This window comes from Bos grunniens, chromosome 10 (genome assembly GCF_055505025.1).
Source record: "Bos grunniens cultivar Pamir isolate PY7600 chromosome 10, Bosgru_T2T1.0, whole genome shotgun sequence".
NCBI classification, from domain to species: Eukaryota; Metazoa; Chordata; class Mammalia; order Artiodactyla; family Bovidae; genus Bos; species Bos grunniens.
In genome coordinates, this window is record NC_141174.1 from 96690124 (window position 1) to 96694829 (window position 4706).

Sequence of the window (4706 nt, forward strand, 5' to 3'; positions counted from 1 at the left end):
AACCTGCCTGCAATGCGGGAGACCTGGCAAGGCACCGCTATTGAACACGGGTCTTGCCCAGTCCTCTGGACGCTTGTCTATTGCAGCAGCTCACTCTGGCTGGTCTGACCCTTCCTGTTGATGTCACAGATGTGCCTTCTGCTTGACACCAAATTTCATCTCCCCTGGGGAACATCCTACACTCAGCTCTTCTTTCTAAGCACTATCCCAAGCGTGGTAGTTAGATCCAGAGGGGCTTTCAGCCATGTGAACTCAGCTCCTCCCATAAACCCAGATTTCCTTTTCTTTACTATGAATTCTCTATGGGGATGACTAGCATACGGGGGTCTCTATGGTGTCAGGAGCATCACAATGAACTTTCCTAATTTTAAATATCAGAGAGCAGGGCAGGGCTTGAGGGTTTTGGTACCTTCTTTATCCAAAAGATCCTGGTATAACTTGTTTTAGAAAAGAAATTCATGTGAGCTTATTGTTGCCAAATCTTCCCCTTTTTACTCAGCAGAAGCCAGAATTTATTTTATGTGAAACTTTCAGACCTTAAAAATACCGCAAAGGCTTGTAAACTACTAAAAAAAAAAAAAAAGAAAGAAAAAGCACTGTTAATAAATCATGTATTTGATTTCTGTCATACGAACACATCATACACACACGTATATACATATACATGTGTTGTGTAACACACATACACACACACATATATACATGTGTGTGTGTATTTTTCCAAATTTAGAAATAAGATTTTTTTTTCTTTTATCAATGAGGAAGTGAAAACTAGCTCTGCTGTCAGCCAGACCCTGATGTTCCCATCTGAGTATAAACAACACTCAGTGTTCACAGAATACAGACTGAGTCCCAGCAAGGCTGGGCTCAGCCAGGGTCACGCCGCATCTGTGTTTTGAACATGGCAGAGAAAAAGGCATTCAGAGCCACAAAAATAACTGAACACCCCCTCTTTTTATTAATGTGAATGATTCCTGCTTTTTTACTGTCTCCTAAGTAAAGTGTGGTAAGACACCCCATGAGCGAACTGCCCTTGCTCCTTGACAATATCCAATCCAGAACCTGCTTCCTTAATCCCACCGTAGAATCACCCAAGGCCAAAGTCTCCAAGAAACCTTCTCAACCCCCACCGCCCCCCATCCCGCCCCGTGGTTCCTCTGGGCGACTCTCCCTTACGCTGCAAGATAAACAGACCTAGCTTTTGACGATCTTTGACAACCTACCTGTTGCCCCTGGTGGTTTTTGGATGAGGCCCTTGATAACAGCTTATCTTCAGCACCTTTCCTTATCCATCACTAGAGCTGTCAACCCCTCTTTCATGGCTGCTTTGGATGGCAACACCTATATTACTTCAGGTTTTTTTTAACTTTTAAATTTTTTTAGCTGCACTGAGTCTCCGCTCCAGCACGTGGGATTCTCTAGCTGTGGTATTTTCTCTACTGTTGGCATGCAGGCTTAGTTGCCCTGTGGCATGTGGAATTCTAGTTCCCTTGTTGCTGAGTCACTAAGCTGTGTCCCACTCTTTGCAACCCCATGGATGGCAGCACGCAAGTCTTCCCTGTCCTTCACTATCTCCTAGAGTTTGCTCAAACTCATGTCCATTGAGTTGGTGATGCCCTCCAACCATCTCATCCTCTGTCACCCCCTTCTCTTCCTGCCCTCAATCTTTCCCAGCATCAGGGTGTCTTCCAACGTATTGCCTCTTTGCATCAGGTAACCAAAGTATTGGAGCTTCAGCTTCAGCATCTGTCCTTCCAATGAATATTAGTTCCCCTCAGTTCAGTTCAGTTCAGTTGCTCAGTCGTGTCTGACTCTTTGCGACCCCATGAATCGCAGCACACCAGGCCTCCCTGTCCATCACCAACTCCCGGAGTTCACTCAGACTCACGTCCATCGAGTCAGTGATGCCATCCAGCCATCTCATCCTCTGTCGGCCCCTTCTCCTCCTGCCCCCAATCCCTCCCAGCATCAGAGTCTTTTCCAATGAGTCAATTCTTCTCATGAGGTGGCCAAAGTATTGGAGTTTCAGCCTCAGCATCAGTCCTTCCAATGAACACCCAGGACTGGTCTCCTTTAGGATGGACTGGTTGGATCTCCTTGCAGTCCAAGGGACTCGCAAGAGTCTTCTCTAGCACCACAGTTCAAAAGCATCAATTCTTCGGCATTATCGGGGATCAAACCCTCGTCCCCTGCATTGGAAGGTGGATTCTTAACCCCTGGACCACCAGGGAAGTCCCATTTTCGTTTTTAATACTCCCCATCACATTTCTCCTGGTCATGGTATCTTATCACATGTAGTAACTTTATTATATTTGTTTGTATCATTTGGTCTTAGGAATCATTACTATGAACAAAGCTAGTGGAGGTGATGGAATTCCAGTTGAGCTATTTCTAATCCTAAAAGACAATGCTGTGAAAGTGCTACACTCAATATGCCAGCAAATTTGGAAAACTCAGCAGTGGCCGCAGGACTGGAAAAGGTCAGTGCTCATTCCAATCCTAAAGGAAAGCAATGCCAAAGAATGTTCAAACTACAGCACAACTTCACTCATTTCACATGCTAGCAAGATTATGCACAAAATCCTTCAAGCTAGGCTTCAGCAGTACATGAACCAATAACTTTCAGATGTACAAACTAGATTTAGAAAAGGCAGAAGAACCAGAGATCAACTTGTCAACATCTGCTGGATCATGAAGAAGACAATGGAATTCCAAAAAAAAAAAAAAATCTACTTCTGCTTCATTGACTACACAAAAGCCTTTGTGTAGATCATTACAAACAATGGAAAATTCTTAGAGAGATTGGAATACCAGACCACCTTACCTGTCTCCTGAGAAGCCTGTATGCAGGACAAGAAGCAACAGTTAGAATTGAACTGGAACAATGGACTATTTCAAAATTGGGAAAGGAATACATCAAGGCTGTATATTGTCACCCTGCTTATTTAACTTATATGCAGAGTACATCTTGAGAAACGCTGGGCTTGAAGAAGCACAAGCTGGAAGCAAGATTGCCGGGAGAAATATCAATAACCTCAGATATGCAGATGACACCACCCTTATGGCAGAAAGCCAAGAGGAACTAAAGAACCTCTTGATGAAAGTGAAAAAGGGGAGTGAAAAAGCTGGCTTAAAACTCAACATTCAAAAAATGAAGATCATGGCACCCAGTTCCATCACTTCATGGAAAATAGATGGGGAAAAAGTGGAAACAGTGACAGATTTCATTTTCTTGGAGTCCAAAATCACTGTGGATGTTGACTGCAGCCATGAAATTAAAAGACACTTGCTCCTTGGAAGAAAAGCTATGACCAACCTAGACATTGTATTAAAAAGCAGAGACATCACTTTGCTGACAAAGGTCCGTCTAGTCGAAGTCATGGTTTTTCCAGTAGTCATGTATGGATGTCAGTTGGACCATAAAGAAGGCTGAGCACTGAAGAATTGATGCTTTCAGACTGTGGTGCTGGAGAAGACTCCTAAGAGTTCCTTAGACAGCAAGGAGATCAAACCAGTCAATCCTAAAGGAAATCAACCCTGAATATTCATTGGAAGGACTGATACTGAAGCTGAAGCTTCAGTACTTTTGCCAGTTGATGTGAAGAGCCGAGTTATTAGAAAATACCCTGGTGCTGGGAAAGATTGAGTGCAGGAGGAGAAGAGGGCAACAGAGGATGAGATGGCTGGAAGGCATCATTGACTCAATGAACATGACTTTGAGCAAACTCTGGGAGATACTGAAGGACAGGGAAGCCTGGCGTGCTTCAATCCATGGGGTCACAGAGTCAGACGTGATTTAGTGACTGAGTAACAACAATTTGCTTCATAACTCCTCATTTTCTGTCCTTCCCACAGGACCATAAGCTCTGTGAGGGCAGAGACCCCCATCCAGCCCCCAACTAAAAGTCTGAGAAGAGCTTAGTGAATGGTAAACAGAATCAGATGGGGCCTTGAAGAGTGTTCATCACCAAAGGAAAGAGAGCAACTGAAACAGCACCAGTTGCAATCTGGACCACTGGCCTCAGCAGGCAATGTGGCCCCCGCAGGAGGGGAAATGAGCCTGGGCAGGCTTTGGCTGACTGCCTGAAAGCTGAGACCTCTCAGAGTCTATGAATACCTGTCACACAGGGGAACCCAGCAGAGCTGGAGGTCCTGGGACTAGAATCAGTGCTCTATTAATAAGGACAGCAACGTGGTTGGGTCAGGATGACCTCCAGCCCTGGGACTGACCTTTTCCTCTACATTCTTATCAGCAACTCTGAAATGGATTAAGTCAGATGGCCTTCTTTTAGCTCAGAGAATTGCAAAATGCCAATGGTCCCCATCATCCTTGCTTGCCCAGCTACGTTATTAAATGTTCTAGAAATCCAGAGAAACTTCCTGAGTCTGCTATAAAATAGAACTCCAGAGGAATGTCACTAACAGCTCAGCAGTTAGTGTCACTAACAGCTCAGCAGTTACTCCCATGTCAACTGGAATCTGAGGGCCTCCTGAGGGAACAGTGTCCTCTGTGCTGAGTCTGGAAGGAAAGACTCCGCTCTTTGGAGCTGAGATGGGAGTAGAGTCAGACAGGGAGCTCGCACTTCTCCTGCGGGCAAGATATGAGCCAGAATTTGTTTGTAGAAAGAGAGATTGTGAGCCCTAAACTAGAAGTTAGAAGACCAACTGTTGTCCTTGAGCCAGCTCCTGCTCCCCGAATGCACTAT